The sequence below is a fragment of the Oryx dammah genome, unplaced genomic scaffold (assembly GCF_014754425.2).
Source record: "Oryx dammah isolate SB20612 unplaced genomic scaffold, SCBI_Odam_1.1 HiC_scaffold_11, whole genome shotgun sequence".
Classification (NCBI taxonomy): Eukaryota; Metazoa; Chordata; class Mammalia; order Artiodactyla; family Bovidae; genus Oryx; species Oryx dammah.
The window spans coordinates 8,519,900-8,546,638 of record NW_024070195.1 but is presented as its reverse complement, the minus strand read 5'-3'; the positions used below and the strand labels follow the sequence as shown (position 1 = coordinate 8,546,638).

At 43.4% G+C, this 26,739-nt stretch overlaps 1 protein-coding gene across 6 annotated transcripts in view; it reads right to left on the bottom strand.

Annotated features, from left to right (window-relative positions):
* PHACTR1 (phosphatase and actin regulator 1) overlaps positions 1-26,739 on the bottom strand; it is a 515,267-nt gene that overhangs the window by 282,938 nt on the left and 205,590 nt on the right. The window contains exon 1 of one of the 6 annotated variants that reach the window (XR_005722671.1): positions 9,595-10,867. The exons of 3 other annotated variants lie outside the window; for them this stretch is intronic. The gene's annotated coding sequence lies outside the window, so the exon portion shown is untranslated. 2 more of the 6 variants (XR_005722673.1, XM_040249270.1) reach the window with 2 other exon arrangements.

Here is a 26,739-nt window from a genome sequence, read left to right as displayed (position 1 = left end):
ATTAGACGGTTGGATGGCATCACCGACTTGATGGACATGAGTTTGAGTAAGCTCTGGGAGTGGATGATGGATAGGGAAGCCTGGTGTGCCACAGTCCATGGGGTAGCAAAGAGTTGGGCACGACTAAGTGACTGAACTGAATTAAACTTCTACTCAATGGTGAGCCAGTGGTGAGACTGGGAAGAGTGTAATGGTTCTCCAAGTGGGGTCCCAAGACCAGCAGCATCAGCTGGGCACTCGTAAGAAATACAAGTTGTCAGGGCACACACCCAGACTGATTGAATCAGAGACTCTCGGGGCAGAGCTCAGCGGGAAATCACTGAGATCCTCAATGACTCTGACATATGGGTAGTCTGAGAGCCCCTGGGAGCAGTCAGTGTGAGGTGGGCTCAGAGAATCTTCATTTCTAATAATTTCCCACTTTAAACCGATCAGGAAACTTACTTTAAGGGGCTTCCCTGGTGGCTCAGAGGGTAAAGCATCTGCCTGCAATGCAGGAGACCTGGGTTTGATCCCTGGGTCAGGAAGATCCCCTGGAGAAGGAAATGGCAACCCACTCCAGTACTCTTGCCTGGAAAATCCCCTGGACAGTGAAGCCTGGAACCACTGAGGAAGAGCAATGAGAGAAAAAAAAACCCAGCATAAACATTATGTAAGGCCCCTCTAGGAGGCTTAAAAAAAAAAATCTTGAGAATTTTAGTTTATTTTTTTAAAACTCTAAAATAAAGAGAAAAAGTGTTTTCCTATTAATACATACAATGGCTCCTTTGAAGCTGCTGTTTTCTAAGAAATTCGACCTTTGGTTTGTGAGGACTAAGATCCTAACATAATTTTGGTAGAGAAGTTACCTCCTGAATTATCATTTAGCAAATGGGCTTCCCTGGTGGCTCAGACAATAAAGAAACTGCCTGCAGTGTAGGAGACCCAGGTTTGATTCCTGGGTCAGGAAGATCCTCTGGAGAAGGGCATGGCAACCCACTCCAGTTTTCTTGCCTGGAGAATCCCATGGACAGAGGAGCCGGGTGGGCTACAGTCTCTGGGATTGCAAAGAGTTGGACACGACTGAGTGACTAACACACAAATGGAACATGGTGAAAAGGGCACGAAAGAGAATGAGTCTGAGCGGAAATCAGGGAAACCTACAGTCACCTTCCCTCTTCCTCTTGGGTTATCACCCCTGAAGGATTTCTTTATTTTTAGTGAGTGGAGACTCCACAAAGGCAATATGGAGAGCTCTGCTCAGGCATCTGCTAGCTCTTGGCAAAACAGGGCTTCCTGTTTCCAAGATAATGTTTTAAAATGGCTCATAAAAGGTTTCTTGGACATAGCCAGTCCCTGCAAAGCAATATTTTGATGATTAAACTATAAATAAATCAGAAACATATGGAGCTAATTTCCCTGGGGTTTGGCAAAACACTTTGGACTTTATTCCATCCAGAATATTTGAAGGATGGTTTCAAGTGTTCGTGGAATCAAACATGGCTCATGTTTTCCCAGTTCCTTTTCATGCCCTGGCAGTTTAAGAATAGGACCAAGATTCCTTAAGGTTTCTCTGTCTTTGCCTTTGTTCTGAAATTACCAGATCTCAATACAAACACAGAATTTGCTCACCTAAGCGTCACAGTTGACTGAGTATATAGCACAGTTCGCCAGCAGTATTGCAACTCTCTCTGGGTTTCAGAACAGTTCAGGAGGTTTGTTTCTAATTTACAAAGGAAGGGTTTCAGACTTGAGTTATTTCAAAGAATAGCAGCTCCTTTGTAGGTGAACTCTTTCCCACTTACCTACAGAGATTCAAGCTATCTGTTCTTACAACCTCCAGCCTTTGAGCTCTGTGAGCAGAAATGTTTTGATGGAGTTCACAGCCCTGGGGAGGCATCTTCCGTGTGGCCAGAGAAAAAGCCCACCTTCTGGATATCTGAGGGTGCATTTTAGAAAGAGAGCCGGAGCCCGAAGATTCTGACAGGAGTTTTTTTCCCTATTAGATGCTGTTAATATGTTTGCTTGTTTGCTTTTTAATATAATAAACAGCTCTGGCACTTTTTAAAAGAAAGATTCTGATTTGGGAAACTATTCTATCTCCAGGCACAGTACTACTAGGAGTCCTGTGGAAATAACCCTTAATACCTAAGTGTTTAAGGGAAGGGTATAATGTCTTAATATCACAAGGACATAGGCAAATGAGTCTCAGTGATACAGATTTGGGAAACTTAATGAGAGACTCTATATCTTTAAAAATGTTCAAAGGTATCTGATATCCAAGATGAAATGCAAAACAAGGAGTATGTCATTTTATGTCAAGTTATTCAAATCTATTTCCTCTATTAATCATAATTTCCTCATAATCATATTGCCTCTATTAATGAGAACATCTGTAAATAAACCATAACACTATTAGTGTGAAATGAAAAGAGTGATTAGAAGAACAATTCTTTTTTAAATTGAAGTATAATTGACTTACAATATTATATTAGCTTCAGATGTACAACATAGTGACTAATATTTTTATACATTGCAAAATAACCACCAGGATAAGTCTAGTTACCATCTGTCCCCATGCAATGTTATAACAATATCATTGACTATATGCCCCATGACTCATTTGTTTTATAATTGAAAGGTTGTACATTTTCATCTTCCTCATCTTTTTCACTCATTGCCCCAGTGCTCTGGCAACCACCAGTTTATTCTCTGTATCTAAGAATCTGTTTTGTTTTATCTGTTCATTTGTTTTTTAGAGTCTACCTGTAAGTGAAACCATGGGATATTTGTCTTTGTCTGTCTGACATTTCACTCAGCATAGTACCCTCTAGATCTATCCATGTTGTTACAGATGGCAAGATTTGATTGTTTTTTATGCCTGAGTAATATTCGGAGAATAATTCTTAAGTAACATATTACATTCTAGGAAACCTTGAAATGTTCAAGCTTTTAAAATTAAATAGCACAATATAACATAAAGTGTTCAATTTCTGCACCTACCAAATAACTTAACCCCCTTGCAACATTAAAAAAGAAAGAAAGAAAGAAATCTAAAACCTCAGAGAGAAGAAGAGCATTCTTGGGGGAGAGAAGAATTTGAGCAAAATAACATGGAAAGTAGGAAACCACGCAGTGTAAAGATGGTATATTGGAAAAATTAAAATTAAAAAGAAACTAGAGAACAAGATAGGGTACTATTACCATTAACGGAGCTCTTTCTCCAAGATCTTAAACTGCAAAACTTGTCTCTGTAATTACAACTTCCAGGGTCACTCTGCCTGGGTCTGAAACCTCTGCTCTGTTATTTATAAGCAGGGTGTCCTTGGGCAAGTTACTTTCCTTCTTTGAGCCTCACTGTCCTTATCTGTTAAATGGGCATAATAATCTCTGTCTTATAAGGCTGTTGTGAGGATTCAATGAGATCATTCAGCTAGACCCTCTTAACAATATCTGGAAAATAGTGAGAGCTTCAAACATAACTGGCATGTCTGTTTTCAAGCCCGATCTTTAATCCCAGTTCGAGAGATAGTGAAAGATAGGGAAGCCTGGTATGCTGCAGTCCATGGGGTCACAAAGAGTCGGACACAACTTAGCAACTGAACAACCACAATAATCACCACATTATTGTAAACTGGTTTTGTGCCTGCTACTACATGGCCTCGGGCAAGGTCGTTATCTCTTCCAACCCCAGTTTGCATCTTTGTGGAAAAGTGATTCCCAGTGTCTTTCTGATATGTACAGTAGATCTATGAAGTCACTGTACATACTGAGTTAGTGAAACGCTGTTCCTAGGGGTATAGGGTTAGGTTTCTGAGAGGCTCCGGTTCCAGTGTTTTCATCAACTGATCATTGATTCCTTGCCTTAGGTGTGTCTCTGTTTAAAGACCTCTTGTGTGTGTGCAAAGCCACTTCAGTCGCGTCTGACTCTTTGCGACCCTATGGACCATAGCACACCAGGCCCCTCTGTCCATGGGATTCTCCAGGCAAGAATACTAGACTGGGTTGCCATTTCCTCCTCCAGGGGATCTTCCTGACCCAGAGACGTCCCCTATGTTTCTCCTGCAATAGCAGGCAGGCTCTTTACCACTAGCGCCACCTATATTGTTGATCCATTAACTTTGAACTTGTGGCCAACACCACTATGAGACGTCTGAACAAGGCGTGTGTAACACACACTCTGTTTCCACAAAGCACATCACAGCCCTCGCGCACTTAGGAATACAACACACTTCAGTACTACACATGGGGACTATTTTAAATATCAAGGTCCCCAACAAAAAGCAACAACAACAACAACAAAAAGCGCAGAGCATGAGCCTAAAGAGACCACAAAAGTGACACTTGTTTACAGTATGAGCTGAAAAGAACGGCAGCTGAAGGGGGCAGCTGCCAATGGGGAGAGGGTGAGGTAGGAGGGGGCACCCCCACCCTTATCTATGTACATCTGTGAATCACCTGCTCTTCCCTGACTTTCTGCTTCAAGCCCTTTCAGGCCTGTGAATTCAGAAAAGGCATCAGTTCCCCTCAGTTCCCATATTTGTGTGGATATCTCAGCCATGAGCTGGGCTCCATATCGCTTTCTCTGAAATCAAGGTCTGAAATTCAGAAAGGAAGTAATGGGTACATATCACTTACAAATCATCTTTCTCTCTACTCACAAATTCTGTCTGTAGAATAAATAAAGGTGTGTGTGTACGCACATGTGTGTACCCTTCAGGCAATCATGTCACTGAATATCATGGTTCCTACTGAATGGGACCTGGGAAAGTTGGAGGCTGATTAGGGAAATAGTGAAAAGTGCACATGACCAGCTGGGCACAGGAGAAGCTCAGGTGGCGGGACCAGTCTTTGATTTCCTTAAGGAGACAGAACAGTGAAAGCAAGTAGGATGCTGAGCCCATGAAATGCCATAATACTTTTGACCTCAGAGGAGCATCCAATCCCAAACAATGTTAAATCCATCCTCCATGAACAGCTGTCACCGTAGACATGCAGCCCTGCCGGCGACAATCTGCTAGTTCCTTACAGAACACTCAGGTGGAAGTGAACAACACAAGGTCCTCGTTTTCCCTCTTAGCTGAAATATGCCAGGGAGGGCCAGCTTCTCTTGACTCTTGGCCCCGGTCTACCAGGCTGTCTTCCAAGGCATGGTCCCCCTATGGCAATTAAGACATCATTTTCCTTTTGAGAGACGCCATCTTCTTTTATAAACCTGACAAATTCCTAGAGCAAGAATATACCTTTTAATTGATAGGTGTTATGCAGATGGTGACTGCGGCCATGAAATTAAAAGACACTTACTCCTTGGAAGGAAAGTTATGATCAACCTAGAGAGCATATTGAAAAGCAGAGACATTACTTTGCCAACAAAGGTCCATCTAGTCAAGGCTATGGTTTTTCCAGTGGTCATGTATGGATGTGAGAGTTGGACTGTGAAGAAGGCTGAGCGCTGAAGAATTGATGCTTTTGAACTGTGGTGTTGGAGAAGACTCTTGAGAGTCCCTTGGACTGCAAGGAGATCCAACCAGTCCATTCTGAAGGAGATCAGCCCTGGGATTTCTTTGGAAGGAATGATGCTAAAGCTGAAACTCCAGTACTTTGGCCAGTTCATGCGAAGAGTTGACTCATTGGAAAAGACTCTGATGCTGGGAGGGATTGGGGGCAGGAGGAGAAGGGCGCAACATGGCTGGACGGCATCACTGACTCGATGGAGGTAAGTTTGAGTGAACTCCCAGAGTTGGTGATGGACAGGGAGGCCTGGCGTGCTGCAATTCATGGGGTCGCAAAGAGTCGGACATGACTGAGTGACTGAACTGAACTGAACTGAACTGATGGGGATGAATTATGTTCCACCCAAGTTAATATGTTGAAGCCCTAATCCCCAGTACCTCAGAATGTGACTGTATTTGGAGACAGGGCCTAGAAAGAGATAATCAAAAATAAATGAGATGAGAGGTCATCTCTGGTGGTCCAGTAGTTAAAAATCTGCCTGCCAATGCCGAGTACATGGGTTCAATCCTTGGTCAGGGAACTGAGATCCCATAGGCCTTGGGGCAGCCAAGGCTGTGTCCTTAATGAAGATCCCTGGAGCCGCCACTAAGACCTGAGTCATCAATCAATCAGGTCATATGGGTGGGGTCCAAATCCAATAGGGTGCTGGGGCAGGGGAGTGTGGGGGTGCTTCCCCGGTGGCTCAGGTAGTAAAGCGTCTGCCTGCAATGCAGGAGACCTGGGTTCGATCCCTGGGTCAGGAAGATCCCCTGGAGAAGGAAATGGCACCCCACTCCAGTACTCTTGCCTGGAAAATACCATGGATGGAGGATCCTGGTAGGCTACAAGTCCAGAGGGTCTCAAAGAGTCAAACATCACTGAACAACTTGACTTTCACTTTTTCACTTTCCTGATAAGAGGAAAAGACATGCGGTGTTCACAGAGAGGAAAGGCTGTGTGAGGACCCAGCCAGACAGTGACCATCGTCAAGCCAAGGAGAGAGGGCTCAGGAAAAAACAACTCTGCCAACATCTCGATGTTGGGCTTCCAGCCTCCAGGGCTGCGAGAAAATGAATTTCTGTTGTTTAAGCCATCCCAGCTAGTGGTATTTTGTTACAGAAGTCCTGGCAGACAAATACAATGGTTACCGGTTATCCAGTAGCTATGGATTATCTAAAGTGATTTTCTTCTGCATTATTAAGAAGGAAACTCTGTTTCTTAGTAACACGGAAACTATATTAGGTGCTGCTCTATTCATATATTATTTCATTTACTCCCATACAACCTCCCAGGAAAGTACTTCACTATCCCATTTCACAGAGGAAGAAACTAAACCTCAGAAAAGTCCAGAAACTTGCCCAGGCTCACTCATTGAACAGATGACAGAAATGGAGTGAGACCCAAGTCAATCTGAACACAAAAGTCTTATTCTTTTAACCAAAGCATCTATATTTCTTTGAGGATGAGATTTTCAAGAGCTTCCCAATTTTACATCTTCTGACCAGCTGTCCCGTAAACGATTGAACTGTCCCAGAAGTGGACATCTGAACTGCATTTTCCAAACTCTCCCTTATACTGAAAGCACTTTCTTACACAAGTCCTTTGTAAGACTACAAGCCCTGGTTCTTGGTGTGGAAAATGTTGTTTGTTGTTTAGTCAGTCGAGTCCGACTCTTTGTGATCCCATGGACTATAGCCCACCAGCCTCCTCTGTCCATGGGATTTCTCAGGCAAGAATATTGGAGTGGGTTGCCATTTCCTTCTCCAAGGGATCTTCCACCCAGGGACTGAACTTGAGTCTCTTGCTTGGCAGGCAGATTCTAGCCTGTGAAAAAGTAGGCACTACAATTTAGGCAGATTACCAAATTTTAAAGAGTTAGAGAAGAAGAAAAATGCACTCAAAACTGAAACTATTCAGAGCATGGTGTTCTCTTCTGTGATTTGGAAGGCGCTGATGGCTCTTGCAGTGTCTGGAGGTCATCCTTAGCAAATTCCACCCTCATTATATTATTGAAGTGCAGAAATGCAGATTTCCAGCAAGTTTCAACCAACAGAAATCTTGATAAAAAAGAACTCAGCGTGCTGACATTAATTATTTAAGTGGTGCTTTCTTGAGGGACTGACATGGCTTGCAAAAGTGGCTCCGTGGTTGTTTTCTTCTATTGTGAATATTTATAATATTACGCTATCGATCATGTTTCCAAAGTGGGCTTTAATTAGAAACCTCATTATGCTATGCCATTTGGCTTTGTTGTCATTGTTTAGTCTTGTTTGTTGAGCATCAGAAGATGGGTGTCAGGGCCACAACAGAGAGAGGAGTCTAGAAATTCATCATCAACTAAGTCTTTTCGATTCCCGAATATGCTACATAATCTCAAAGATTTAAGAACCACTGACTCGGGAAGGATGGTGTGGGATGAACTGAGAGAGGAACACTGAAGCATAGACGTCAACATATGTAAAACAGATGTCAGTGGGAATTTGCTGTAGGATGCAGGGAGCTCAAATCCAGTGCTCGGTGACAACTTAGAGGGGTGGGATGGGGTTGGAGGAGGTTGGGGTTCAAGAAGGAGGGGACATATGGGGTACACCTATGGCTGATTCATGTTGATGAATGGCAGAAACCACCACAATATTGTAATTATCCTCCAATTAAAAATAAATTTAAAAAAGAAACCCCTGGCTCAAGATCATTTTTATTCTAGTACCTGAATATCCTTTTGCAGTGAAAATTGTATCAGTCTAAGGAGTTTTTATATGATACATTCAAACCATATAATCTGCCCCAAACTGGGAGCAGGATGGAGAACTGGGGAAGGACAGCAGAAACTTGATAACATCTCTATAAGCATTATTCTGAGCACACTTTCCCTTTGATTCTGACATCCCCATATTTTGCTTAGTGCATCTCCTGTGGTCAAACGAAATAGCAATTAGTGATGAACTCTTCCAAATTCACACCCTGCCTATTTCTCAGGTTCTCTAGAAGTCAGTGGGGCGGGGGCGGGGTTGGGGGAGTGGGGGGGTGGGGGGGCGTGGAGAAGATCCATTGTAGCATTTCTTATTCATAACAAGTGAGCTGTTATCAGTTTGCTTATTGATTTTTATCTCTATGCTGCAAACCTCAAAATGCCACAGCCCGAACTGGGATCCCACCAAACCTGTTCCTTTACTCATCCTGTCATTTTCTTAGTCATCCTTCTTTTTGATCCTTGACAACGTTTCCCTGCACCCACCTTCCTGGAATTAACTGCTGGTTTGATTTTTTTTTTTTTTTTTCCTTTCCTGTCTCTTTAAGTCAGAAACTTCCTGAGGTTCCTAAGAGCTGGCTACCTCCGCAGGCGTCCAGGTCTCCCAGCAAGTCTCCATGGCAGTGAGATTTGCAAATGAATCCCCCCAGATCTGAGAAAACAGCAGCAGTTATCTAATCAATCTCTGACTTTCAGCCATCTACCAGGGCACCAGCGGGTTTCAAGAGAGCCAATAAACCAAAGTCCGAGGATTGAAAAACCCAATCAACTGATACTGGCAGCTCCAGAAAGGAGGAAGTCCCCAAACTGAACAAAATATAAAACCAATACTAAATCCAACTAACACACAAACAGCAATTAAACTATTTATGATTCAAATGCCTACCTCGCAGATTTCCCAAGCTCTCTGCTCACACATGTATCTTCCTCTACTCTGCCTCCCCAAAGGCTGTGCTTTCTCAGCCTGAACAACAGCCTTCTCAAGAGTCAGGCTCTGAAATACACATGCTACACACGCCCAGACAGCCTTTCGGTGCCAGGCAGCCCCTTCTCCATTCTTCCCAGCCCCAGGCCAGCTCATGCCAGCTCCCAGACAGGCAGACCAACTCCTCCATGGGATGGAACTGGGGCAGGGAAAAAGATCAGACAGGAGTTGGGGATGAATTTAACTCATCAAGGACCGGGTGGCCACCCATCCAGGCGGGAAGGGTCCATCTTCATCCCTTTCCTAACCTTAAAACCCCTCACAGACGGTTTCTCCAGCTTCCTTCAGATCCCAGAACAAGTTAGCAGACTCCTCCTTGCTGGTTTCCTCCTCGCACCCAGACCGCTCCCAGGAGGCAGCCCCCAGCCGCCCGCAGATAGCTTCTTACCTTCGCAAAGCCCCAGTTCTTAAAAGCCTGGCTGGCGTCTCCAAGGAGTCCTGCGTTTTCCTTGGCATGGGGAGCCACCAGTTTCAGAAACAGGGCACATTTCGAAATGAAACAGAAAGTAACCCGGTGATCCAGACTGGAGCCCCCGACCTGCACTTAGTTTTGGCTCTCTGCAGCCTCGGGAGGCCTGGGACTCTGCCAGCTCGCCCAGCTGTTTCAGCTCAGAGAGAATTCAGAGGAGGCTGCAGCTTGAAGTCTGGAACTCACAGCCTGGGCTCTGCTTTTTTGTGTGTTTTTTTTTTTTTTTCTTTTTTCAGAGTATTTGTTGAGCTTTTTAACATGCAGTTTGTCTCCTTCTGCAGGGAATTACTCAGTGAGCCTGTCACCTGACTCCCAGCAGCTCCATTATATAATTCAAACAGTGCCATTTGAGTTGTGATCAGAAAACCACACTCCTCCCTACCCCCCATGACCTCCCTCTCCCTTCCTTAGAGCGGAGGGCAAGACACTCAAAACACCAAACAAAGATGATCACCCTTTATTGCAACTTCAGCAGAGCCACTGCATTTCTGTAGTGTATTTTTTATTTCCCCTGAGGTTTGAGTTTTCTTGGGCAGTGTGTGTGCTAAGTCACTTCAGTTTTGTTCAACTCCATGTGACCCCCTGGACTGTAGCCCGCCAGGCTCCTCTATCCATGGGATTATCCAGGCAAGAATACTGGAATGGGTTGCCATTTCCTTCTCCAGGTTTAGGACCTTCTGAATGTCAGTGCTGAGTTAGGGGATTTCTCAAAACGTAACATCTCGAGATGTAGCTGTAGCAGTATCCTTGATTTTCATTGAGGGTGGCGGTTTGTAGATTAGATGAATCAGTGAATGGATTTGCAAATGACAGAGCTCATCATCAGTTGAACAGCTTCACACAGATTTAATGACACCTGCGCAAATGAAATCCAAAACCTAGAATGTTTATTACTTTAGCCACAATATCTAAGTTCCTTGAAATCTCAAAGGAGTAGATTGAGTGGAGAGGTCATTGAGCATCTTTAGCCAAAAGCCTGCCCTGACTCCGATCATCAACATTCCTCCTCCAGCTACCTCAAAGAAGCATGACATCCAACTGAAAACTGCAAGTTTGATGTGCAAACACCACTTCATGGCCAAACCCCCAGTCTCTACTATCAAGCACGTAGAAATTCCTAAAGCCAATCTATATAAATATTTGGAACCAGCACTGTCCTGGGTGAAGGTAATAAAAATCAGTCCTAATTTCCCTTTCTTAGCATCAGTTGTCTCTGTTCAGATGATGTGTATTGATTGGCAAGTATGTTAAGACAGAATTGACCCAGGAATGAGAAATCTTTGAGAAACTTGGGGGGGCAGAAATGAGCATAACACTTTAAGTTTGTTGCTCAGTCATGTCTGAGTCTTTGCTACCCTATGGACTGTAGCCTGCCAGGCTCCTCTGTCCATGGGATTTTCGAGGCGAGCATACTGGAGTGGGATGCCATGCCCTTCTCCAACAGAGCTTCCTGACCCAATCAAACCTGGGTCTCCTGCATGGCACGCAAATTCTTTATCATCTGAGTCACCAAATGATCAACATTAAAAAAATTAATAAATACTCCAACCTATTTGCTTTTCCCTTGTCAAAGCCAGATGAAGTGTATACAGCGGTGGCTCTGGGTTCCTAGTCTCCTCCCAGCCAGTGGAGACTTGTTACTGAAGATAGGAAATGCTCCAAAAAGACTGTTAAGGTCTAGGGAACAAATGCTAACATGGACACCTCCTTTCGGCTTTTCTTGGTCTCACCTCTCTTCTCCCTTTTGCATTTCCTCACTCCTATGGGCCAAAGGAGCCTCCCCTGCCCTTCTTGCCTGCCTGCAACAGTGTATTAATAGTTGATACTGCGGCTGTACTAAACCATGTGACGTTAGACTGGTACTCTGCCCTAAGATGGGACTTTCCCAGGTGGCACAGTGGGAAAAGGATCCATCTGCCAATGCAGAGGACAGAGGAGATGCAGGTTTGATCCCTGGGTTGGGAAGATACCCTGGAGAAGGAAACGGCCACCCACTCACTCCAGTATTCCTGCCTGGAAAATCCCATGGACAAAAGAGCCTGGTGGGCTACAGTTGCCAAGGTCACAAAGAGTTGGATGTGACTGAGCATGCTCCTGCCCTAAGAATAGTTTGCAAAATTCTTTGTAACTACCCACATATCCCTCTGAAGTGGGCATGGGGTAATTATTCTTCTTATCCAGACCCAAAGAAAGCCAGTGACATAGACGGAAATTAGAAGTCAATTTTCCTACACTCAGAGCTCTGTTTTGCAAAGGAAGACTCAGATATACATTAAAAAACATAACTGTATCAACATGAGTGACAGAGTGATGTCTGTTTATATCTCTCCCTCCAGGTGTGGTAAATACAGAGTGTTGTAGCCGTTGCTATAGAAACTACTTGTTTATTAATGAGAATAAGGCTACATAGTAAAATATTAGAAAACTTCAGGTGGTGAGGAAGAAAAGCAATAATGCAAAATAAATACTTGGTCTCTGTACACTCCTTCAACACTGATACCACAAAACTCCAACTTCCTAGACCAGTGTTGTCCAGCAGGAAAACAACGTGAGCCACATATGTAATTTAAAATTTTCTAGTTGTTGCATTTAAAAAGATTAAAAAAAAAAACTAGTGAAACTGATTTTGGTAATATTATTGGGTTGACAAACACCAGCTGTCCAGCTGAGAGGCTCATTCTACCTCCTACTTCAAATCCAATATATTCAAAATATTATTTCAGCATGTAATATTATAAAATTGTTAACAGAACATTTATGTTCTTTACTTCAGACTAAGTCTCTGAACTCTGATATGAATTGTACATATTTTACACTCACATCACATCTCAATTAAGAGTAGTATCTACATCTCAAATGTTCAATAGCCACAAAGAGTCAGTGCTAACCACATTAGATGGCCAAACTTCAGACTATATTTGGTCATTTTGGCTTGAAATTTGTTCTCTGAGTACACATTTGTCTGTCCCTACTTGGAACTTTTAGAAAAATGAAATGAATTCATTTGGCTCTAGCTTTGTGGCATAATTCAAGTGGTGTACTCTTGGGCAGAGCAAGAAAATATCGAATAAGCTTGAAACTGAAGTAGTATTAAAGATTCAGCTTCTTTCATGCCACCAGAGGATCATGAAGATTAAAGAAAATAAATCTCAGGTTTATAAAAATTCCTTTCTTGGTTTGTCCCATTTGCCCAAATTACCCAGAACCATGCTTGACTACACTGTGTGCCCTCTCCTCTCAGCACCCCTAACAGATCGCTCAGTCATAACAAGCCTGGGGTTTCTGCCTGGCCTCCCTGCCCCTACTCTCCACCCATTCACATGCATGTTCTCCTGCCTTCAGCACGAGCATGCATTGAAAGCAGACGTTAATCACGGAGCTTCTCAACTTAAAGCTTTTAATAGCAACCTGTTATCTTTTGAATAAAATCCATACTCCTTGTCTTTACATATTAGGCAATCATCAGCTGGCCTTTAGGGAACTTTCTGGCCCATCTCCTGGCTACCCAATCTTTGATTTTACAATCTTGACTGTGCCATCATCTCCATGACTTTGTTTAAAGTCTGCTCCCCCTGCCTGGAATGTCCTTCCTTAAAATACCCACCCCTCACCAAATAGCAAAATCCTTCCAACCTAGTTCCAATATTTACTGTAGCTTTTTTTTTTTTTTTGGTGGGGGAGGGTGCTCTATAGACATGTAGGATCTCAGTTCCTCAACCAGGGGTCAAACCTGTGCCCACTGTGGTGGAAGTGTGGAGTCTTAAACACTGGACCAGCAGGGAAGCCCCGACTGCAGCTTTTCTCGCTCTTGTAAGCTTAACAGCCAACTCATCTATGTTCTCAGGCCACTTTTATAAATAGATGTGCTATAACATTTATCATGTTCAATTATAATTATATGATAATGCTAGAAAAGGATTTCCCCAAAAAGGGGAACCACATACCATTTACTTTCAAGTTCACCTTAGGTTATAACAAGATCTCAAGAAATGCCTGAGGAATTCCAATACTCTTTTCTTTCCAGTTCTCTTTCTTCTAATTGTCTAACCACTTGGTACAACTGGAACCAAGCCTCAATTTTTTAATAGCTGTGGTATCTCAAATGCCATTTCATTCAACAGGTGTTTTAAGGTCATTCTTACAAACTCTGGTTATGACAAGTAGATATACAGGTATGCCTCTAAAGAATGCAAGATTACATACTTGTTCGTTAACTCCTTTGTCAACAGGCTAATGTCTGTGTCTTTGGTTTTACAGTTTCAGTCTCTCCATCTCTTCAAAGCTTCCAGCTGTTAGCAGGTTGGGAAACCAGAACACCTGTATTTTGTGCAGAATAAGAGTGCGGTGGCTTTGAGTGAGGGCATGAGAAACACTGCCCCATCGACATCACAGGATGTGGCATTTAGTTTTGTTGCTCAGAGAGTCATTTTTGGCTTTATGTCTGGCTCTCTAATGGTTTCCACACAATTAAATAAAGTTGTGGTTTAAAAAGTAGAGCAATCAACACCAAATGCTGCTAAGGACGTGGAGGCACCGGAACTCTCGTTCATTGCTCCTGGGACAGCAAAGTGGCACAGACACTTTGGAAGACAGAGTTTAGTGGTTGCTCTCAAAACTAAACATAGTTTTGCCTTCAGCTCAGTTCAGTACAGTCACTCACTTGTGTCCAACTCTTTGTGACCCCATGGAGTGCAGCACAGCAAGCCTCCCTGTCCATCACCAACTCCCGGAGTTTACTCAGACTCATGCCCATTGCATTGGTGATGCCATCCAACCATCTCATCTTCTGTCATCCCCTTCTCCTCCTGCCTTCAATCTTTCCCAACATCAGGGTCTTTTCCAATGAGTCAGTTCTTCGCATCAGGTGACCAAAGTATTGGAGTTTCAGCGTCAGCATCAGTCCTTCCAATGAATATTCAAGACTGATTTCCTTTAGGATGGACTGGTTGGATCTTCTTACAGTCCAGGGGACTCTCAAGTGTCTTCTTCAATACTGCAGTTCAAAAGCATCAATTCTTTGGCACTCAGCTTTCTTTATAGTCTAACTCTCACATCCATACAGGACTACTGGAAAAAACCATAGCTTTAACTAGATGGACTTTTGTTGGCAAAGTAATGTCTCTGCTTTTTAATATGCTGTCTAGGTTGGTCATAGCTTTTCCTCCAAGGAGCAAGTGACTTGTAATTTCATGGCTGTAGTCACTATCTGCAGTGATTTTGGAGCCCAAGAAAATAAAGTCTGTCACTGTTTCCATTGTTTCCCCATCTAGTTGCCATGAAGTGATGGGACCAGATGCCATGATCTTAGTTTTCTGAATGTTGAGTCAAATGCTGCTAAGGACGTGGAGCCACCGGAACTCTCGTTCATTGCTGCTGGGACTGCAAAGTGGCACAGACACTTTGGAAGACAGTTTGGTGGCTGCTTTCAAAACTAAATATACTCTTGCCTTACAACCCAGCAATTACACTCCAAGGCATTCACCCAAATGGACTGAAACCAAATCCACACAAAAACCGGCACATGGATGCTTAGAGTAATTTTATTCATAATTTCCAGAACGTGAAAGCAACCAAGATGTCCTTTGGGAGGTGAATGAATAAACTGTGGTGCATCCAGGTAATGGAATATTGTTCCAGGCTAAAAAAAGAATGAGCTGTGAAGCCACAAAAAGACAGGGAAGAACCTTCAAAGTCCATGACTAAGTGAAAGCAGTCAGTCCAAAAGACTCCATACGGCATGATTCCAGCTCTATGGCTTTCTGGGAAAGGCACAACAATGATGACAGGAAAGAGATCAGTGGTTGCAGCAGCTGGGAGGGCTGGAGGGATGAGTAAGTGGAGCATGGGGAGATTTTTCAGGCAGTGAGACTGCTCCATATAATACGATAATGTAGGTCATTATACATTTGTCCCGACCCACAGAGCAGACAGCGCCAAGGATGAAACTTTATGTAAACTAGCGACTTTGGTGACAGAGATGTATCGACATTGTAGTACTGTGTCAATGAAGATTCATCAGTTGTAACACATGTAGCAGTGTGGTTCCTGATGCTAATCGTGGGGGAGGCTGTGTGTTGGGGAGGCAGGGAGTATATGGGAATTCTCTACTTCCTGCTCGATTGTGCTGTGAGCCAAAACTGCTCTAAAATATAGATCTCTCTCTCTCTCTTTTTTTTTTTTTTTAATTGGAGGGACCAGAGATTGGTTTGCCCATGGGTGCCCAGGGACTCTGCTCGCTGGCTTCTGGCTTGATGTACAAGTTGTTTTCCTGCTAAGTTGTCAGTTGCTCAGATTTATTCATTGCTTTCTCCACTTTGTTACCAACACACCACTAAATAAACGGCATGTACTTAGGGACTAATAAATTCTCATTTAAATGAAATGAAGGGAAAATACACTTAAGGCTTCGAATAATAAATACATATTTCCACCCACAGACACAGCATAATGGCCTTAGTGTCAACAGAAAAACTCTTACTGAGATGGTTTCTGGAGGCTCTGGAGCCTGGGACCGTCTTAGGTTTGGAGGAGGGGTTGCCCTGGGAGGCCTGCTGGGAAGGCCTAGAAGAGCCGCTGAGATGGGAAAATTTAACTCTCTCGCTTTGACTCAAGCCTGGATGTGCTTTCTGTGTCCCCAGGGACCAGCCCTTGGTCACACAACCTGGCAGATTTACCAAAACGCTGCTCAGAGCAGGGCTAACACCGTTGTGCAAAGTACTTGCCCCAGCAAGCCTCAGTTTCCCCATCTGTAAAAGGGGTGTGAGGATATTGTGGGTTATTGCGGGAGGTCATGTCTACAGTCACCCTGACTGGAGTGATAGTGTCACGTGATGGGCTGTGCTTATTCTTAGTATTACATATTATTAGATATCACATGATACTGATAAAGCATTGGCGATGCCATGAGGGAGCTCCAATCATGACGGTGCCCATGTGAACCCCTCTTCTGCTATCTCACCACACTTTCTTTCTACTTAATTTGCTGTTGGCACATATGAAGATGGTGACTTTACTGCCTTTTATGATCTCTGTCTTCCTCCCTTCTTTGTTTCTTAATTTTTTTCTTCCTCTCCCACCTCTTCTCTTTCTTTCCCTTTTTCCCTTTATTATTTTTAAAGTGAGTTTATTTTGTCCCTTGCTATTCTTGGCCAGCTAACTAAGACTCTTTGTATCGAGGTCTTCTTGCCAAAGCCACATTAAGCTCCCCAGGTTGCTAAACTTAGGCCAGCCTGTTTCTGCTCTCTTGGAAGGCCTGTGATGCCATAAATAAGAGAGGGAGCAGGTCAAAGGGTGCTTGTTCACAGCAAAGGGGGCTGCTTCACACAGAGCTTCCCAGAAGGAAGACAGAGCCTGACAGGAAGAAGAGCTCAGGCCTCAGGCATCATCTATATAAAAGAGCAGCTAAGGCCCCACTCCCTGCCAAGTCACGGAGACTGACGATCTCAGAAGCCATCATTCAAATTGCTCTTTGGCCAGTTCAGCATAGTGTCCTCACGATGGCTCTACTCTGGGAGAACAAGAGAAAAAGGCAGTTTCCCGAGGAGAAGGCGGCTTCTTTTTCTTTCTATGAGATACATAGCCTTTGTTTCTCTCCAAAGCACCATGTGGAAGTTATGTGATGACCTGTGTCCAAGAAAGACACAAGAGGGGAGACGGGAAAACACAAATGGCCCTAATAATGGGGCAAGTGAGCGAGGTTTTGAAAGGCGGAGAATGCAGTGGAGACCAGCCCTGGGATTGAATTCTGGTCCTGCTCACTGCTCACTGGAGGCAAGTTAATTGGCCTCGGCTCTTCCTGCCTGATATGCTAATAGTAATATTAAACTGGGGAGGGAGTGTGGGGTGACTCTGATAGCATTGGTCAGGTGGCCTGGTGTACAGCAGGTGCAGAATGACCTGGCCAGGTGGGTAGAGCCTCCATTCTTCATGCCCAGAGTGTAGAGAGACTCCAATGCCCCCTTTGCTAAAGTTCTTTGAGGGAAGTTAAATGAAACCTCCAGCAAAGAGTGAAGACCACGTGTGCGTGTCTTCCCACTTACAGCCCCACCCCCGGCCCCCCAGTCTTCCAAGCTGCAGACATTTTCCCCAAAGATGGACACAAGTGTGTCTCCCATCCCCCATACTTGTTTAGATCCTCGCCACTCCCCTGTCAAGTGGTGGGATCAAATTCCTCTCCCTATGAACCTGGGTGGGCTTGGAACATGCTTGCAGCCTCTGCAGCAGAAGTCGTTCTGTGGACCCCAGAGGCTAGGTCATAAAAGGCAATGTATTAGCTGGAATCCTTGCTCTTGAAGCTGGCAGGTAAGCAGCTGACTGCATCGGGGCTGCCATGTTAATGAGGAAGCCTGACCTGGTCCATGTGGAAAGATCCCAGAGAGAGTTCCCAGACACCACCCCCCACCTCCATGTCACTGTCTCTCTGCAACCTCAAGTGAGACTTGGAGCCAAAACCACTTGTCTGAGCCCTTGCTCAACTGCTGATCTATGTCAATGAAATGTAGATGATGAAACACAACAAAATCCAGTTGGGGGGCTTCCCCAGCAGTCCTTCAGTCAAGTCTCCACCTTCCCACTGCAGGCGGCATAAGTTTGATCCCTGGTCAGGGAACTAAGATCCCACATGCCTCGTGGTGCGGTCAAATAAAAACGAAAAACCAACTGGAAGAGAATCATAGCCTCTGTTACCTTCTCCTAGAGCACCTTAACTGGGGTTTAAGGGTCAGACCTGGGGAACTGAGGAGAACCAGGGTTTAAATCGACCCTACTACTTCAGCTTGTGACCCTAACAAATCCACATGTCTAAAAAAGTGATAAATGTAACGCATAGGTCATAGGATTATTATCAGGGTAAATGAGGTGGTCCACGTCAAGTACTTGGCATCGTGACTGGCACAAAGCAGACACATCTTAGACATTCGTTTGTCATCACCCTTATCACCACCACCAACTCTGTTTCAATCACTACGACAGGTTTTGCTTCCAAGACATCCTCGCTGGCTGGATTTTCTTTAATCACACTTCCTTCTATTTAGACAAGTTTCCTTCAACCCATAATCTGCATTTGTCAGGCTTCATGCTAATGTCACAATCATGAGGAATTGTTTCAAAAACTCCAATCAGTCTTAGCTGCTTCATGCAGCTCACCCACTATCAGCCATCACTTTGCCCTCACCGTGTTTGGCTGCCTTAGTCATCATCACGTACGAAAGGCCAAATATTCGGCAGAAGGAAGTTTGTTTTGACTAAGGATGCAGAACCATCTATCTAAGTCTGTTGGGCCATTCAACTCAGCTTTCCTTTAGTGATGTGAAAGGGCTCCTCAACTTCCTACAACGAGCCAACAGAGGAGAAAATTAAGGCTCAAAAAGATTGCAAACAACATTATAGCTTTCATTGTTCATTCACTAACCTGAGTATTCATTTCTAGCTATTTAAAAAAAAAAAAAAAAACAGCTATTAACAGGTTACTCTGTGCCAGCCTCTGGACATTCAGACATGAACAGTCACACTACTTCTGATTTTTATTTTCTCCCAAATCATTAATTCATCACTCATTCAAAAGTAAACATTTTGTTTTTCCATGTGTTTTTTTTCCCCTCACAGTCTCTGCTGCTATGAAGCTTACAGTTTTGCCTGAAGGGCAGACTACGAACATGCAACGTGCAACAACAGTAGCGTGTGCCAAGAGCTGTGTGAGGGGAGATAGAACGCTGTGCTTACTGATAGGACTTAGTCTGAGGGAATGGTTAGGGAGGGCTTCCTGGAGGAAGTGGTTTTATATGGGGACTGAAGAAAAGGTGGGAATTAGCCAGATGGAAGGTGGGCAGAAAAGAAGAGTGATGTAGGCAGGGTCAACTGCTTATGTGAAAGTCCTGAAACCAGAGTGAGTGTGAAAATGACTGACGGACTAGAAAAAATCTCAACCCAATGTCCACCAGGAAGTCTTCAATATTGCTTTGAAATCCCGTCCCAGAATTTTCCTCTGTCCTCCTACTCTATCTGGCTTACAAAGTGCATGTTTAATAAATGCTTGGTGAATTGATATTTCCCTTATCATCATCCTTTTTTAAAATCTTTACTGAATTTGCTACGATATTGCTTCCATCTTATGTGACAGTTCTTTGGCTGTCAGTTATGTGGGATCTTAGTTTCCCAACCAGGGATTGAACTGGCACTCCCTGTTTTGGAAGGCAAAGTCTTAACCACTGGACCTCCAGGGAAGTCCCACCCTTACAGTAAACTGATAGAACTATTATTTTAGGGAGACAGATATGGTTTTTGAAGCACACAGCTCATATATATGCATAAATACACACACCCCAACACTTTTAATAAATTCAAAATATGGGAGTTATTGTCAGTTCATATAGTTTTTAAAAGCTCATGTTTATAGATGTCATTATCTTAATTCTACTTTATTTTTTAATTAAAAAATAATTTTCTTAATTAACTCCATTTCTGTTTAATCCTCTTTAGTATGTTTTCCATTTCCAGGCAGCCTGCTTTTGTCCTTTTGTCACTGAGCAAATAGGCAAAACTGTAATTGGGCAGATTGAACTAGATGCTTAGAACTGAGTGTAGCTAAGAGCTCAGAAGTTGGCACCAGCCTGTCTTCTTAAAGCCACTATATTGGGATTTCTGCTCTCTGTCACTACCTTAATTCCTAGACATTGTGATGTCTGTCTTTCTGTGGCTGCTGTCTGGTAATAAAAGGAGAGCTCTCCCCTTTGTCATCTATAGAACAGAGGGTAATGTCCCTTAATTAACGAAAGGAAGTGGTGCAATGTACTGAGAACACTGCAATTGTTTCCAATTAATCCCAGATGCAGTTTGGCAAGTTAATAATCCATAAAATGACCTAGGATCTAAATGTGTAGAACAATCAGCTTCTATCAGTCATTTTTCTATATTTCCAGCACCAGCAAGAAAATTCCAAGGCCAGATGCAAAGAAGGTCTACAGATTTACAATACCATATGTTCCTGAATATAATCTCAAATAGAAAAGAAACTTACATGTGCCATTCAGATCTTACAAATTCCAATGTTTTACAATCTCTATAATTCACCACATATTGACAGATGTCAGCTCAACTACCAATGGAGCAGTTATTTGACTGTTTATATCACTAGGCAAATGGAAACTTGAAGGTCATAATCATGGAAGAGCGTGGTATTTTTCCACCTGATACTTTTCCATCTGATGTTTCTAAAACCTAGGACAGAGAAGGTTTCACATGTACCCATGAACACCTAAAACATATCTCATGGAGCATCTTACCCCAGCTCCAAATCTTTTTTTAAAGAAACTGGGGTAAAATACACATAACATCAAACTGACCATTTTAACCTCTTGAAGGTGTATAATTCAGTCCCTTTTAGTACATTCTCAAAGCTGTACTACCATGACCTCTATCTATTTCAGTACTGCTGAAATAGTTTGCTGCTAAGTCACTTCAGTCGTGTCCAACTGTGTGTGACCCCACAGATGGCAGCCCACCAGGCTCCCTTGTCCCTGGGATTCTCCAGGCAAGAACACTGGAGTGGGTTGCCATTTCCTTCTCCAATGCATGAAAGTGAAAAGTGAAAGTGAAGTCGCTCAGTCGTGTCCGACTGTTCGTGACCCCATGGACTGCAGCCTACCAGCCTCCTCCATCCATGGGATTTTCCAGGCAAGAGTACTGGAGTGGGGTGCCATTGCTGAAATAGTTTAATCAACCAAAAAGGAAACCCTGTATCCAAGAATCACTCACTCCTCATTCCTCCCCCCACCCCGCCCGGTCCCTGGCAAGCACTGATCCACCTTTTGTCTTTATGGACTTCTCTACTCTGGACACTCCATGTAAATAGAGTCATACACTGTGTGGCCATTTGTGTCTGGCTTCTTTCCCTTAGCATAAAGTTTTCGAGGTTCACCCATGTTGCAGCTCGTATTAGTATTTTTTCTTTTTACGGGTGAGTAATATTCCATCACGTGGCTATCCTATGTTTTGTTTATCCACTCGTCAGTTGATGAGTATCTTAAGCATTTCCAGAATTTGGCTGTTGAGAATTATGCTGTTATTGAACATTCTCATACAAGTTTTTGTTTGAACTTATTTTCCATTCTTTAGGGTCTCTACTTTGGAGTAGAACTGGGAAGTCATATAAAAATTCTGTGTGTAACATACTGCCACTTTACCTGCCTCCTGAGAAATCTGTATGCAGGTCAAGAAGCGATAGTTAGAACTGGACGTGGAACAACAGGCTGGTTCCAAATCAGGAAAGAAGTATGTCAAGGTTGTATATTGTCACCCTGCTTATTTAACTTATATGCAGAGTACATCATGCGAAATGCTGGGCTGGATGAAGCATAAGCTGGAATCAAGATTTCCTGGAGAAATATCAATAACCTCAGATATGCAGATGACACCACCCTTATGGCAGAAAGTGAAGAAGAGGTAAAGAACCTCTTGATGAAAGTGAAAGAGGAGAGTGAAAAAGCTGGCTTAAAACTCAACATTCAAAAAACTAAGATCATGGCATCTGGTCCCATCACTTCATGGGAAATAGATGGGGAAACATTGGAAACAGTGACAGACTTTATTCTGGGGGGCTCCAAAATCACTGCAGATGGTGACTGCAGCCATGAAATTAAAAGTCACTTGCTCCTTGGAAGAAAATCTGTGACCAATCTAGACAGCATATTAAAAAGCAGAGACATTACTTTGCCAACAAATGTCCATCTAGTCAAAGCTATGGTTTTTTCCAGTAGTCCTGTATGGATGTGACAGTTGGACCACAAAGAAAGCTGAGTGCCAAGGAACTGATGCTTTTGAACTGTGGTGTTGGAGAAGACTCTTGAGAGTCCCTTGAATAGCAAGGAGATCCAATCAGTCAATCCTAAAGGAAATCAGTCCTGAATATTCATTGGGAGGACTGATGCTGAAGTTGAAGCTCCAATACTTTGGCCACCTCATGTGAAGAACTGACTCATTGGAAAAGACCCTGATGCTTGGAAAGATTGAAGACAGGAGGAGAAGGGGAAGGCGGAAGATGAAATGGTTGGATGGCATCACTGACTCGATGGATATGAGCTTGAGAAAGCTCCGGGAGTTGGTAAAGGACAGAGAAGCCTGGTGCTGCAGTCTGTGGGGTAACAGAGTCAGACACAACTGAGTGACTGAACTGAACTGAACTTACTGAGGAACAGATAATAATTTTTTGTGAATACTATCAGAATTCTATAAAGGTTGAATCGGGTTGGAAGGGAAAATTCACCCCTGATGAAATGCCCTGATGGAAGTGCAATAGCGCATTGGAATATACATGCTTACATCACAATGAGTCAGGAAGATGTCTGTGGGTATCTCATCTCTCTGCTGGCCCACAAGCTACTTTTTTTTCAGTCAAGTTTTGTTGACAGGCCCTTGGGCACTGGAGTTGGTATGTCTCTTTCAGTACCAGGCATGTATGACCTAAACTAGCTCCTTAAACTCTAAGAGTTTCATCATTTTTAAGTGGAAGTAGGTGTAATCTCCAATATGGCTATGATAACTTTAAATAGGGATGTTTATTTAAAAGGCTTAGTATGGTGGTGGTTTAGTTGCTAAGTCATGTCCGACTCTTGTGACCCCATGGACGATATAGCCTCTGTCCATGGAATTCTCGAGGCAAGAATACTGGAGTGGGGTGCCGTTTCCTTCTCCAGGAGATCTTCTGAGGCAGGGCATGTGCAGCATGTGTATTTCAGAGCCTGACTCTTGAGAAGGCTGTTGTTCAGGCTGAAAAAGTAAAGTCTTTGGGGAGGCAGAGAGCAGAGGAAGATACATGTGTGAGCAGAGAGCTTGGGAAATCTGCGAGGTAGGCATTTGAATCATAAATAATTTAATTGCTGTTTGTGTGTTAGTTGGATTTAGTATTGGTTTTATATTTTGTTCAGTTTGGGGACTTCCTCCTTTCTGGAGCTGCCAGTATCAGTTGATTGGGTTTTTCAATCCTCGGACTTTGGTTTATTGGCTCTCTTGAAACCCGCTGGTGCCCTGGTAGAAGACTGGAAGTCAGAGATTGATTAGACAACTGTTGCTGTTTTCTCAGATCTGGGGGGATTCATTTGCAAATCTCACTGCCATGGAGACTTGCTGGGAGACCTGGATGCCTGCGGAGGTAGGAACAGCTCTTAGGAACCTCAGGAAGTTTCTGACTTAAAGAGACAGGAAAGGAAAAAAAAAAAAATCGAACCAGCAGTTAATTCCAGGAAGGTGGGTACAGGGAAATGTTGTCAAGGATAGAAAAGAAGGATGACTGAGAAAATGACAGGATGAGTAAAGGAACAGTTTGGTGGCAAGATACCTAAGGTATCTTGATTGCAACCTTACATACCAACCCTTCAAGTGTATATCACGAATATCAAGCAGAGAGACACAAAGCGGTGAGAGAGCAGAAGCGGGATGCAGGTCTCTGGCAACTCTAAGAACTCACCTCTCCTTCTGTTTAAGGTCAGAAGTGCATCATGAATTCTAAACTGAGTTCAGCTCAGCCATCTCTAAAGCAATTTTATCTCTCCTGAATATTTCATCATCTGAAATAGAAACTCTTCCAGCCTATTACTCTGTTATTTAAACTGTTACTAAAGAAAAGTCAGGTTGTTCCCGGGTGGCAGTAATGGTCAAGAACCTGCCTGCTAATGCAAGAGATGCAGGTTCAATCCCTGGGTCAGGAAGATGCCCTGGAGCAGGGCATGGCAACCCACTCCAGTATTCTTGCCTGGAGAATCCCAGGACAGAGGAGCCTGGTGGGCTACGGTCCACAGGGTCACAAAGAGTTGGACATGACTGAGCACGCACACACACACAAGTCCATTAACGGGTGAATGGAGAGATAAATTGGGCTGTATCCTATACAACAAAACACTACTCAGCAAGAACAGAGAACTGTCCAGACCTGCGATGTGGATGAATCCCAAACTAATCACGCCGTGAAAGAAGCGAGACAAAAAAGAGTTCATACTGTATGATTCCATTTGTACAAGATTGTACCAAATGCAAGCTAAGCTATAATGTCAGCAATCAGGTTTCTTGGAAATGGGAGTGTGGAGAGGGGTGGATGAGGGGGTGGTTAAAAGAAGGCTTGAGGAAACTTAGGGCAGGGAGACGCACGCTCGTCATCTTGACCATATGATGCTTTTGTGAATATACACATATGCTAAAGATTTCCAAGTTGTATGCTTCAAATATGTGCAGTTTGTTGCGTACCAATTATAAACTCAATTCAGCTATTCCAAAAAATAAACCCCTCAAAACCTCAGGGGGCCTGGAGTTGAAACCCAACTTCATGATCTACTGTGTAACCCTGAGTGAGTTACTAACCTCATCTCTAGGAGGAGAGCGATAATCATTTCTACCTCACAAGGCTGCTGTGAGCATTAAATGAGTTAATCTTTGGAAGGTACTTAATACAAACTAGCTCTTAGTGTTGTTTTCCCAGAACCACCAAGAAAGGATTCTGTTTTATCTTTAGAATCTCATTCCCATAAGATCTGAATTCATTAGTCTACTTAAGGCATATTAAAGGCAGGCTCATTCATGCAAATTTTTCAGATCTCTATTCAGCACTCGTTGGGGAGCTTTGTCCAGACCACATTCTAATAAAAACACGCCCCTTCCCCAGTTACTCCTTAGACCTCCCCTCGATTCCTTCTCCTTCCTGACACTTATCACCGTCTGACACTACATGACACACTTCTTTTTATCTGTTTACTCTGTCTCCCTCCACTGGAACACAAGTTCTCTGAGACCAGGGACTTCTTTGGTTTTCTGACATAAAAGTCTCTCAATAAGTATGTGTTGAGTGTTGAATAAGTGAATGACTGCATTATCTCCAAGCACCTTCGCAGGTGATGGTAGCAGGGAGGTGGGGGCTGGCCCCGTCGCCACAGCACTGGAGATAGTTGCAGTGGGTACGCAGGTCCATGTCCTCTGTGACCGGGGCAGAGAGAGCTGGGTCCAGGGAAGATCGGAACTTGGTCAGATCAGTGAGGTCCTCATCTCACATCACTCCTGGCTCTGCAGGAGTAAGAGGCTGCAGAGACTGAATAGGGCATTTGCAAAAATAAGGTCAGGGCCTGGGACTGTTACTAAAATGATGAAGAATAGAAATCGAAAGCTATAGAAAGTTGCGAACATGTAGGCTTTGATGGCATCCATCCCTAGACTGTTTCTTGATCGTCAATAAGAAGAGAAATTGGATTAAAATTGGGCCCAAGGTACAAAGTCACCCCTGCCTTCCAGGTGCCCTTTAAAAGTGAGAGCAACTGGGTTTCCCAAAATGAAATCGGCTGGTTTCACTTTGGGAACTCAAGACCTGCCCAGACTGTCTTTCGTCCCCCTTCTTTAGAACTCCAAGTAATATAGCTAAGCCTTGGAGAAGTCAAGTGTTGACTGGCTTTCGTTTGACGCTCTTGTCCTCCTACTGCTGTGTCCTGCAAATGCTATCTGCAAGTTGGACACTTTCAGGGAGGTGTCAACATGGCATTAATATCAGTTCGTGTAACATCTTCTAAAAAGATCTAAACAACACTGTGGAAGGTATGCTTGGACCTGCAATTGTACTGCAATCCATCCTCGTGTGCAGACCTGTATTTGCTGCCTTTGTGTAAGTAGATCACAGAACGTATTCTGCCGTGAACTCTCTCCTTGGAATCTCCAAACAAGGCCTCATAAATAAGGAGCACACGTTTCAATGCATACAAAAGACTTCTTGAATTAGCATTTGTCATCTTTTATGTTTTAATTATCTCATTTGATCTCTTTATTGTTGCAATTACATTCTAATTTTGTGTGCAGACACTCGAGTGCCTTGGGCTAGATTAATCAATTAATATTATAATAATTATGATAGCAAGAGAAATATAAGTGGATAGGTCATTCCAGTAGGTCCAGGTCCACTGCTTGAACTCTGAATAAAGGGAATCTGGCTGCGGGAAATTCTTTCAGACTATTTTGAAGTCAAAAAAGCGAGATTCTTCCTCAAATCCTAAAGGCACATAAGAGGTCTGGATTATTTTTCTGGTTTTGTTTTAGTTCTAA